The 11,964-nt window shown below is 48.3% G+C and overlaps 1 pseudogene across 1 annotated transcript; it reads left to right on the forward strand.

The window, feature by feature from the left end:
- The first annotated feature begins 2,612 nt into the window (after positions 1-2,612).
- On the forward strand, positions 2,613-6,048 carry LOC308567772 (alpha-1,4-N-acetylglucosaminyltransferase-like; annotated as a pseudogene). The gene is made up of 2 exons: positions 2,613-3,023; positions 5,439-6,048. The product of its transcript is annotated as an alpha-1,4-N-acetylglucosaminyltransferase-like (transcript).
- Positions 6,049-11,964: the final 5,916 nt, after the last annotated feature.

Raw genomic sequence — 11,964 nt, forward strand, 5'->3', positions numbered from 1 at the left:
CATCCTCGCCAGCACTTGTCCTTGTTGATTTGGTTCTCAGGGAAATAGATTTCACTCATCTGAAAACAACAACAACTTAATGTTTGTCATCAGGGAGTCAAATACCATCTACAGTAATAGTGTAAGATTATCTCCTGTTTTCCTTGGTGAAAAGTGAGTGTTGCTTCTTTGGTTTAGACCCCTTCCCCTCACTGTGAGTCTGAGGTCACTTATTTCCCACACGGTACAAAGGAGCTGAGGCTCCAAGCAGTTTTGGGACTTCCCTGGTACCCTCAGCCTGCGGTGGGTAGAAGCATGACTCCAAGCTCAGTACTCTTTCTATCATACCCACTACTTCGATCAGAGTCAGACAGGTCCCATTTTTGTGTTTGGGATGTCACTGCATCACTAATGCTCACTTTCACCCCTGTGACAGAGACCCCCAACTACTTCACTGATCTCTGCCTTGACCATTTCTTCAATGGTTTTGGTCATAATGCAGACAGTTGGAAGGCACTGGCTACATGACCCACCAGAAATGCAGGCACTAGGCATGTATCACTCCACAAATGGAGCCCTCTAGTCATCCCAGAGCCAGTAGCAAGAGCTCTGCTCTCCCCCTCACTCCCCTCTGGAAGGTAAAATACAACCCATCCATTCAATGCTAGGGAACTTTGAGAAGATACCAAGGTACCTGAGCCCTACATTGATGACTTCCAGAGAAGAAATTCAGCTGCCAAAGGAATGACCCAAAGAGCTGTTCCTGGGGAGCCTCAGGCACATAGAAAACAAGAGGCCATTGATAAGTAGGACATCTTAAGTCTGTTAATGTGGAACCTGCTATGTCAGTATCCAAAGTCTGCTCAGGGGAGGACCTCTCTGTTCACACGAGAGCATCCAGGGGGAGCTGTGGATTCCTGTTCATGGCCAAGAGAAGGCTCTGAATTGAAAATGGTGACTCCCTCAGTGAGGATGGCTTCCAAGAGGATTACTACATACTGATGTCAGGAGCACTGGGGGGCAGACCCCAGGAGAAAGATACTACTGTCTTTGGAGATGTGGGGATTGCCACATCATGGGTGCAGGGTGATGAACTTGGCCTTGTGAGGCCTGGAGGAAGCTCTACCTCACGAGAGGGAACCTCTGCGCAAAGGGTCCTTCTTGAAGCCACTGTAACTGAAACTGGAGAATCGATTCTTGCTCCAAATCAGTAGGACCTTGGACTGTTGGGCTTGTCCATTGCTTATTGGTGGTGATGGGTTTTCTTTTCTTTTCTCAGACCTTGTGTTTGTAAAGTTTGGACCAAATTACAGTGATGAAGCAATTGTCAGTGATGAAGCATTTCCAAGTCTGCCCATGGTTTTGATTGGAACTAAACTGCTCAGGCACACTATCTTTTGGATCCAGGGCCATATACAGTTTCTCCAGGCCAAGTCATCACCCTATTGCCCCTCTGAGAAACCCAGAAATAAGCAGAATTTCATGTGTGAGTCACCTGAAAAATTGTACAAACTCCTTATTGCCCCCAAGTCTCTGTGTTTGGGGAACTTAGTAAAGAGAGGATCTTCCTGAGAACTTGCCCTTAGTGTTAATCTTCGGCCAATGATTTACTTCCCCCTGTTGTTGAATTGGAAGATTAGGTGGTGATTTATCAGAAAGTATAGCAGGAAAAGCTTGTGGTCATTGCTGAGACCTCAGGTAGCAGTTGACCACAAGTCTCAGGCTCGAGGTAAGCTCTGACTTATTGGTTTTGTATTTTCTAAAAGAGACATGTGGCATGGGAAACCTTGACCACAGGAAAAGTGGAATCTGTGGTCCCCTGGAGTTAGCTAGAGTTAGAGCCAATGTTTTCAGAGAGGGAGTTGCTACAGGGGACAGGGGACCCAAGTAAGGGGCATGGCTCTGCTAACCGTGTGATCTTGGCAAGTTATTTAATTCTAGCCTTTGGTTTGCTCTCATGGTTAATTTTCTTCTTAGTTCTGTCAGCTTCTTAGTAAATCATCTTGGGTTTTCTAGGTGGGCAATCATATTTTTACAGCCAGTGATGTTTTGCCTCTTCCTTTCTGAATTCATAGTAGGCAATCTTTTCTCTTGTTTCGTTGCCTTGGTTAGACTTAGCGGCGTGATGTTGAATGGTAACAGTGATCATTGCATATCCGTAGCCTTTTCCTGGTCTTCCTGGGGGTCTTTTAAATGCTTCCTATTAAGTATGATGGTTGCTGTATGTTCTGCTACACATCGTCAGCTGAAGAAAGTTTCCTTGGGCTTCATCAAAATCATGAGTGGATGTCAAATCTTATCCTGTTCTTGGCACCTTTTCACCAAAATGGTCATACAGCTTTTCTTCTTTAATCTATAAGATAATGCATGTGATTAATAGATTTTCTGTTATGAATGAATTAGAATTACCCTAAATTCCTAAGTTCAACCCCAGTTAATGCCTTTTTCTTTTGCATATAGGATGGCTTAATTTGATCATATTTTATTTGGGATTTAAAAAAATCTAAGCTTAGAAGTGATATGGTTGTGCAGTTGTTTTTGTGTGTGTGCATGCTATTGTTTTCCAGTTTTGTGAATGGAATTTTACCGAATTGTGTTGACTAAAGGGAGCAGTCCAGGAGAGAGAAGTGGACATGCTGAAGGAGCTCCAACTCTCCCTGTTGGTCATCCTGCTGCTTTGCTCTGGCTTCCTCTACCAGCTGACCCTGAAGTCCAGCTGCCTCTTCTCCTGCCTGCCCCCCTACAAGTCCCAGCGGGGGCCAGAAGCCCTCCTGGGCAAGGGGCGCAGCATTGTGTTCCTAGAGACCTCTGAGAGAATGGAGCCATCCCCGCTGGTCGCCTGTGCTGTGGAGTCTGCTGCCAAGGTTTATCCTGACTACCCGGTGGCATTCTTTATGAAGGGCCTCAGCAGTTCCATGCGGCTGCCCCCAAACTCCACTTACCCAGCCTTTTCTCTCCTCTCAGCAATAGACAATGTTTTCCTCTTCCCTTTGGATCTGAAAGGGCTGTTTGAAGACACACCACTGTTTTCACGGTACACTCGAGTAAGTGTCTGAGAATCTTAGAATGCCCATGTTGAGAGGCACCACAGAAAAGGTGTCCAACCTACTCCTTTTATAGAGGGGTCAACTGAGGGTAAGGACTCAGTGTCAGAGGTGGAACTAGAGCCCAGATCCTTTCACTCTTGCCTGGCCTTCTTTCTATGGGGTTGAGCCCTGATTCAAGTACTTGGGAGAGACTTAAGTTAGACTTGTCTTTTGCCTGCTGTCTTTGGCCTCCAGCTTTCTCTCTTAGTACCTAGGTCATTTTGAGACTAATCATCGGTGAATGAGTGCCCGCATCTTTTCCAGGTGTGTATACTCCTTATTTTCCACTGCCAGTTTTAAACCCATCCACGTTAAACTATTTTTGCACCTGAAGGGGAAACGAGGCAATATTTCACCTGAAAATTATGTAAACAAAAAATTCATAAGGGATGGGTGGAGTGGTGCTGAATGTGGTTTATATTAAGATATGAGCAAGAAAGTTCTGGAACTCTTGGGAAGTTTGTAATCTTCATCTTAGTAACATAGCACAATAAGGAAATAATATTTCCTTTAGATATTTCTCTCATGAGGACCCATAATCAGGTAATGTTTAAGGAACTTATAAGCACTCTCTGATTTCATTATGCAGCTTTGAACTGTGCCTTCTTATGAAGACTACAACATGGGATTAAGTACTCTTCCATTAAAAGTTCACTATAAGTGTTTTTGCTATGCCATGCCCCATCTCCCACCAATTTGGAAGAAAAAGACTTGAAGAAGAAAATACACCACACACAGTGATAGTAGGTGTTTCAGTATGAGCTGGGAGTGAATTCAGTGATGGGAATATGTTAATTTTATAAATAAAATTATTTTTGAAAAATAATCTATTGGCCAGTAGGCATTATTTATTTATGAGATCTTCAGCCATGGTATGTGATGTGATGACCTGAACAACTCCTGGAAGGATTTCTGCACAGTCCAGTTAACCTGCTTCATTGCCTTTATGACAGAATTGTAAAGGATGTCTATCTTCTCCAAGCCAGGAGTTGCTGTTAAATCTTTTAATCAACATATTCCAGTGCAGAAAAATCCATTTTTTTTTCTGCATTCAAAATTTTAGCATTCCATTTGGGCACATTGCCATTTACTATGACTTATCTTCATTCTTTTCAAGTTATTTTCTCAGTTGCTCTCCTTGAAGCACATGGAGTCATCCACTCTTTGCCACTCCAATCCATCAAAGTGTGACTGGCTTGGTCTTTGGCACGGGTGGGGGACCTGCCCACGTCTCTCACCTCCTTGATTTTCAGCCTCCTTTGCCACCACCTCTTGGCTGGGTTCTTTCAACAGCGCCCTTACTTGCCTCTCTGCTCCTGCCCTGGTCACCTCCCAACCCCCACCCACCCCTGTCTGTTTTCCACAGAGCAGCCAGTGTGGCCCTTGGAAGACTAATCAGATCACATGACTCCTGTCTTCCAAATCTTCCCAATAACTTCATGCTTTGCTCAGCCCACAGAATGCGCCCTCCTTCTCTGCCCTACCCTTTCTGGTGTCATCTCCTACCCCTCTCCCTTCACTACTTGGCTGTGGCCACACTGCCTTCCTCCTGTTCCTGCCTCGGGTCCCCTGCACTAGCTCTTCCCTCTACCTCGAACCTTCTTCTCAGACATTTGGCCATAGCTCACTCCCTCACTTCATTCCAGCTTCTGCTGGAACCCGAGATCCGATTGTGCTCCCCGCCCCCTTCATAGCCTCCCCACCCAGCCCCTTCCCTTGATAGTTGTTATGAATCCCCAGCAGAACATATAGGTTCATTTGTTTGGTGTCCATCTCTTCCCAGCAGAGAGTTTTCTCCTTGCTCACTGGCATATCTTCAGGAGCTGTCACAGAGCTTGGCACAGAGTAAGTAGGCCCTTATTAAATATTATTAAAGGAACTAGTTATTGAACGAAGGCATACATGCATTTTAAGGTTGTTTTGCAAATTTATCAAATAGCACGAATACTGATTTTTTCCTATATTTTCTACTCTATCTTTTTCTTTATCAGTTTTTAGGACATTAAAAAAATTCTTTCTTCATGGTTTCATGTTTGCAGATACCGTCCCACCTCCTGAAAATGACTCATAGAGTTCACTGTGAAATCCCTTTTGGTTTCTACTTTACCTTGCCACTTCTTTCATTAAAAAACAAAACAAAACTTCAAGCCCCTGAAGTCTTCCCATGGATACTGATTTGTGTAACCTTTATACTAAAAGGCAACACTTGGGTGAAGGAGACAATGTTGGTAAATTGGCAAAATTGGTCCCTTGGCAAATAGGTATTTGGGAAGCAGGCTTGCTGCCCCTCCCCGGCAGCCTGGGCCAGGCCTCCTTCTGTGACTCCCCTCCCTCCCCCGCGCTGCTCAGGCTGATTTGCACCTGCTCCTGCAGATCAGCACCAGTGCAGAGAGAAGCTGGCTCCATGTCAGCTCAGAGGCGTCCCGCCTGGCCATCACCTGGAAATACGGGGGCGTCTACATGGACACCGATGTCATCTCCATCAGGCCCATCCCTGAGGAGAACTTTTGGGCGGCACAGGCTCCACAGCCCTCTAGTAACGGGGTGTTTTGATTCCTCCGCCGCCACTCCTTCCTATGGCAGTGCATGGAAAATTTGTTGAACACTACAATTCACACATTTGGGCCACCAGGGTCCCGTTTGATGACAAGGATGTTGAGAGTGTGGTGCAAACTTGAAGACTTCCAGGAGGTGAGCGACCTCAGGTGTTTGAACTTGTCCTTCCTCCACCCCCAAAGATTTTACCCCATCCCCTATCCAGAGTGGAGGCGCGACTATGAGGTGGGGAACAGGGAGCCACGCATCACACTCCTATGCCCTGCATCTGTGGAACTACCTGAACCAGGGAGGGAGGGGCGTGGTTAGAGGCCGCAACACGCTGGTGGAAAATCTCTGTCGTCAGCACTGTCCCAGGACTTACGGGGACACGATTCAAGGCCCAGAGGGGTTGGTGGCTGGGGAGTCGGGTCCAGGGATCAAATAGAGCCAGCGCTGGTTTGTTGCTGCTACATCCTGGCACTAAACACTTCCTGCAGTGCCTCGCTTTCCCTGATCTCCACTGTCTGCAGGGGTGTGGGGGCTTCGTCACATGTCGGTAAGAGTAGCTTCCTCTGTCTGTAGTAGAGAAGCCCCAGACACCTTTGTCCTGTTCCTGTGTCTGGGACTGACCATGGTGCCACAAGTCTTGTGTGTGCTGTGGCAGAGGTGGCACAGGAGAGGGTGACAGCTTCCCAGGGTTAAGTGATCTAGTCCCCTATCCACTCTTGGTATCCTCAGGCCCTGGGTCAGAGCCTGACACACAGTAGGCGCTCAAGACCTCTAGGCTGTGTTGGATGTTGAGCTCTGGCCTAGTGAGGGAAGGTGTGGGTGTGTCATGCATGGCAGGTCTTGGTCAGCTGAGGATGGGGTCTTTAGCTTTTAACCTTACTATGGAGGTCAACTGGGGTGCATGTCAAGTCCACTTTCTCACAACAGTCGTGCATAAGAGGGTACCCTGCTTATACATGGGGAAACGAAAAGCTATGGAAATGGCGAGCACAAACAGGTACCCTCAGAGCTACTTTCTGCACTTCAGGGATACACTGGGACGAGATCTACAAAACAAATGCTCCAAGACCCCCCAGGTTTCCCACTGGACTTAACTCGGAAGACACATGCTTACAGCCTAGGGATGCTTTAGGTAGAGTTGATTTTTCCCACTTCACAAGGAGGTGAAGTGGCTTCCCCAGGGTTTCACAGCTTGTGAATGCAGAATGTAAATGAACCTTTGACTCCAAAGCCTGGGCTCTTCCCTCCTCGCAGTGGGCAGGGGAACTCCTGCAAAGAAGAGCGTGCTGACCAGGAGAGGAGGGACAAGGCTCCCGTCGGAGCAGATGCTCACAGACATTCCTTCTTGGGCCTGGTCCCTGCCACAACCATCTTTTTTTCCAACATTTCAAAAATTAGCATAAACTCTACAGACCATAACATTTGCCATGTTTTCCATTTTGAGGTGTCCAGTTCAGGGGCTGTAAGTACAGTCACATTGCTGTGGAACCAACGCCACTGCCCACATTCAGAACGTTTTCATCTTCCCAACGTGAAACCCTGAACCCACCAAACACTGACTCCTCTCCCTTCCCTCCCCCTCTCTGCCCTGGGAACCACTATTGTATTTTTTGGAATATCTGTATGAATTTGTCTCTTCTAGGTATGATGTGCAAGTGGAATCATGTTCTATTTGTCCTTTTGTGCCTGGCGTATTTTCAAGGTTCATGTTGTAGCATTCTCAGAATTCCATTTCTTTTTAAGGCTAAATAATATTCCTTTGTATGCATGTATGTACCACATTTTTAAATCCATTCATATGTCAATGGACACTTGGGTTGCTTCCCTCTGTTGGCTATTGTAAAGCATGGTGTTATGTACAAATATTTCAATTTCTGCTTTCAATTCTTTTGAGTATATACCCAGGAGTGGAACTGCTGGACCATATGGCAATTCTATGTGTAATTTTTCAAGGAATCGCCATTCTCTTTTTTACAGCAGCTGTACCATTTATTTAAAAAATTGATTTCGGAGAGAGGAAGAGAGGGAGAGAGAGAGGGAGAGAAACATCAATGGTGACTCACTGATGGGCTGCCTCCTGCACGCCCCCCACTAGGAATCTTGATCACAACCCGGCCACTCGCCCGCATGTGGAATCGAACCATAAACTGGCTCACAGGTGGATGATCAGCAGCTGAGCTGCACTGACCGGGTGGCTGTGCCATTCTCACTCCCACCAGCAGTGCATGGGCTTCCATTTTCTCCGCATCTCTGCCAACACAGGTCCCATGGGCTTTTGCTTTGGCTGCCCCAAGATACAGAGCTTGGCAGATTGAGGCTGGGGTGAGAGAAAAGCCTTTAAAATCTCCCCAGAAATCTGAGTCTCACTAGAACAGGGACTTGCTGTGGGAAAGGACCAGGGTCTGATGTCTGATGACAGGAGAGAAAGAGTTCTTTGGTCCTGGGCTTCACAACTACATGCACAGGACAAGTCAGCGTGGGGGGGGGGGGGGTATTTGACATCTGACCAGGCCTGGGAGTCACTCAAAGGATTAGCTTGGGGCCAAATCAGTAACCAGGAGGGTCCCTTTAGTTTAGGGCAGGTGGGGTGTGTGTGTGTGTGTGTGTGTGTGTGTGTGTGTGTGTGTACAGGGGCACTTCCTGCCTCCCTGGGCTCCAGACACTGCCTCTCAGCAAAGCCTGGGACCCATTCACAGGGATCCTGGATTTTCCTAAGGGATTAAACCAGGCAATCCCTCCCTCCCCCTTGTAACAGATCTAGAAATAGCTGGTCCCTGGGGACTGGGGAGAGACTCCACCCCTCTTTATCATGGGCTGGGGCGCTTGTGTGGAGATGGAGATCCTACAGACCTAGGCGTCCATGCTGGGGCAGAGAGGTTCACTCGTGCCCGGCCCTGTAGGTGGCAGCACTGAGGTGGCCAGGGGGGCTCTGTTCCCTCTGAGGAGAGCGCCAGGGTTCCTGAGGCTGGGGTCGCATTCTGGTCCGCAGCACGTGCGCATGCGCTGACCCAGGAGGCTTCTGGCAAAGGCCTGAGGCTGTTGGGGGTGTTTGAAGGAACCTGGAGGCGGGGACAGGAGGAGAAGTAGAGCCTGTACCTCTGGCAAGTCGGCCCACTCTCCTGGCTCCAGGACCCTTAGGTGAGCCAGGTCCCATGGATAAACTATGCCAGGAATTAGGCCCAGAACAAGCGTGGGTGGAAGTGATCTGTGGCAGTAGGCTAAATATTAGCTGTTCTGTACGCCCCACGGGGGGGTCCCGACACAGAGCTGGGGAGCTGAACCCTAGATTGGCCTCAGGCTTCCGACACTCCAGCTGGGCCCTTTACTCCAACTATTACGGTTTGCTCTGGACAGAGGTACCCAGAGAGGGAAGCAGGAATGACTGAACCTCCAGAACTGGGCTTCCCTGGGAGAACAGAGTTGGATTTTTCCTTTTTGAAAAAAGTAAAACGATTTGGTGGGGGGTGGCGGGGGTGGGTAATGCTTTGAGTTCTGTAGGTAAAGGGGTTCTTTTTTGTAATGAGGTGATTTAAAAACAAACTCATTGGATCTCTAGTTCATCCCTCTTGCTCTCCGGGCCTGGACTTTAGCTGGAGGCAGCAAAGGTGTTTTCAGTGAGGTGGCTGCACATGGAAGTCCAGGGGAGACTTGCTTAGTACAGGACAAGGGGCCAGAGGCTGGCAGAGGACAGCTTGTTAGGTCAGGGCAGGGGCCTCATTCACCAAGCAGTCCAAGGGCCCAGGGCCTGCTGCTCCTGCACTGTGTGCCGGAGGAGATTTCTAACTGCACTTTGAAGAGAGGTGTGTTGAGTGTGAGGTGCTCCAGCTGTGGCCTTGCCCACCCCCACCTGCAGACAAGGCTGCTGGTCTCTCTCCTGTGTCACACAATCTCTAACACCTCCCCCTGGACCTGAGGAGTGGCCGCTGAGAGCGCCCCCATCTAGAGGAGGCTGGTCCCTCAGTCAGGCTCAGAGCCAGGGCAGGCTTGTGAACGATTGCCTGACAGCTAGCTAGGAAGCCTGGCTCCCTCCATATGCTCTACTTGCCTGCATTCTTTTTTAAAAAATATTTTTATTTCTCAATTACAATTCACATTCAATGTTATTCTGTATTAGTGTCAGATGTACAGGGAAGTGGTTAGAAAATCAAGTTCTTTACAGAGCAGACTCCTGGTGCTTCAAGCTACCACCTGGCCCCATACATATTTTTCGTGATATTATTGAATATTGTATTCCCTAGCTCTAACCTTCTTCTCTGTGTCTGTCTGTAACTACCAATTTGGCTGCCTTTTGAGGAAGCAGAAGAGACAGGAAGGTAGCAGGGGTGGTTGTGTAGTCTAGCTGTCTATTTATATTAAAAAATCAGCCCCAGTTGCATTTAAATGTTTGGTGAATTTTGTAGGAGTTGCCTTGGACAGAGTACAGGTGGGCGGGTTTCAGAAGAACCATGAAGCCTCGAGGAATTGTTGCACGTGGGATGGGTGCCTTGTGAGGTGCTGAACACCCCACCCCGTCCCTGGGAATGTGCAGCACAAGGGCTTCCTTCCTTGGCTGTGGGATTGTCCCAGGTAGAAACGATCTCGAACAAGGAAGTGAGATTGAAATGCTAGCATAAATATCAGTCTTTGGGTCCCACCAATTCATGACATTGGTCTAGGATTGGGACATTTTCCTGGGACCTGATCTAAACCTCTAGAGGTGGTTAACACAGCTGTGCACTTTCTAATGACAGTGAGTCCTCCCTGCCTGTGTCCCTGTTCCCACATGTGGGATGAGCAGTCTGCTGCTGAGTCAGTGGAGAAAGCAGGTGCTCCATCCCCTCCCCCACAGGCAAGGCGGTTGCCAGGCAACCACGGACATTCTCACCGGACTTTGTCTACTGGACTCAAGGTTGACAGTTGAGTCTGAGGAGAATTTGAGGAGAATTTGAGGCTTCGAGTGTTGATGCTACTGTGGTTGGCTATAAAGGTTCGTTCCTTGCAGGCTGGTTTAGAAATCTCAGGTACTGTAATTTCCATACTGGGCAATAACTTACATATCGCCACCACCACCATTGGGAGGCAGTTTGGCATCATTGAAAAGGTTTGGAGTCAGACAGAACTTGATTTGAACCTTGGCTTCGTTACTTACTAGCTCAGTGATCTGGGGAAGGTTCCTTAGCTTTTCTGAGCCTCAGTTTTTCCATTTTGAGTTGAGGTGAATCACAGCTACACGCAAGGCTGTATGAGGGGTAGAAACAGTTCTTGTAAACGCGGGCGCGTTGCCTGAGACATAGATCCTTAATCAGTGGTGGCTGCTATCATCATCATAAGCCCCGTGCTGCTCTCCGCAGGGCCACGGTGGGCGTGCTGGAGGCTACGGGGCTTACTTTTGGAGTCTGTGTGGGGAAGAGTATCTGAGAAAGGGAAGCGTGGGCGCTTAAGTGGCGAAGGTCTGTCAGTGGCATCGTGTGGACAGGCTTCCAGACCAGGCTTCGGGTTTGGACTCGTTACTGTGGCAACACGGATGAACCCTGAGCTCCTGGGTGGGGGGCAGGTGTGTGGTTACTGTCCCTCAGGAGCCTGGCCCAGGGCTTGGCCCAGGAAGGCATGCTATAAATCAGGGGCGGGGGGAGTGAGCGAATGAATGAATGAGTTTGAGGGATGAGGAATGATCCCATCAAAGCAAACTTTTAGGATAGTTTTAAGAACCATGTTGGGCGGTTCAAAGTCCACAGGTTTTGGAGCCAGAGGCACCTCCAACTCACTTCAGTTGTGCCTTTCTACCTGGGGCAAGCCACTTAACCTCTCCAGAAATCAATGTCCTAGTCTGTAAAATGGGAATAGCAATAGTCTGCAGGTTTGTATTTGGACTTGGCATCTGGCTCAGAGGCTGGCACTCCCTGCACTGCAGCCGGTATTAGTCGTGAGTGCAGTCCCTCTGCCTGTCCTCAGTTCCCACGGCACCCCGGGGGGGGGGGCAAGCCTGTCATCCCCTTTCCCAAATGAACACAGGGCCTTCGGGAGGTCGGGCCCTTTCCTGGAGGCGCTTCCCCTCTTTGCAAACCCACCACTACCGTTTCCTCAAGGCCTGTCCCCTTCATGATGTCAGTGACCTTCCTCTTCTCTCTCTATTGCACTTAAAAGTCTGAAAACTTGATCTAGAAAGAGCTTAAGTAGAGTCATATGTACTTCTTACTGCCCCAGATTCTAAGTTCCTCAAGGACAGAAATTGTATATTTTTCCTTAATAATTATAAAAGTAATAGATAATGATGCAAAACATTCTGAATAGTATCGATGCTAGAAGGTGGGAATAAAGATCCCCTAAGTGCCATTCTCATGCCGAGGTAACTACTGCTAAAAGCTGGCCTATT

The sequence above is a fragment of the Miniopterus schreibersii genome (assembly GCF_964146895.1).
Source record: "Miniopterus schreibersii genome assembly, chromosome: 15".
Taxonomy (NCBI): Eukaryota; Metazoa; Chordata; class Mammalia; order Chiroptera; family Miniopteridae; genus Miniopterus; species Miniopterus schreibersii.